We start from the raw sequence: 607 nt of genomic DNA, 5'->3' as shown, positions 1-607 counted from the left end.
CATCACTCACTCATCACTCCCTTTCTCTATCTGTACATCCCACAGTTTTCGGTGTTTCTTCCCTTCATTCTCTCTCCTATTTGTACTCTACTTCTTACTCCCCCTCTCCTTTCCTGCTCTCTTTCTTTCGATTTCTCTCCCTAATCTCTCTCTCTATTTCTATTGATTTCCTCTGGCAGCTGCTGCTTACACTGTCACATCTCAATATCTCTTCATTCACACATTCTCCCCATCACCTCCGCCCTCCCTGGTCATCCTTCCATCTTTCTTCATCTCTATACAACACAGCATCTTCATCTCTGCCTCTATCTCTCTCTCCATCTGTCTCTCACTCTCTTTAGCTTCCCTATCTCTCTATCTTTTTGTGCTTCCCGCCCTCTCATTCTGGCAAGATTCTTCCTTTAATCTCTTCCATTCTCTATCTCTATCTCTATCAATCCCCCCCCCCTCATCCTCCCCCTTTCCCATTGCCTTCTGCATCCCCACATGTCCTTTTAATTTATTATCCTCTTCTTTCCCTCGTAGACCATATCATCATTCTCTCCCTTCCTGCACACCTGCCTACAGCCTCATCTTAATCTCTCTCCTTACTCCACCGCTGCCGTTG

This window comes from Hypomesus nipponensis, chromosome 10 (genome assembly GCF_054491055.1).
Source record: "Hypomesus nipponensis isolate SF chromosome 10, ASM5449105v1, whole genome shotgun sequence".
Classification (NCBI taxonomy): domain Eukaryota; kingdom Metazoa; phylum Chordata; class Actinopteri; order Osmeriformes; family Osmeridae; genus Hypomesus; species Hypomesus nipponensis.
The sequence above is the reverse complement of the archived record's forward strand: the minus strand, read 5'-3'. Positions refer to the sequence as shown.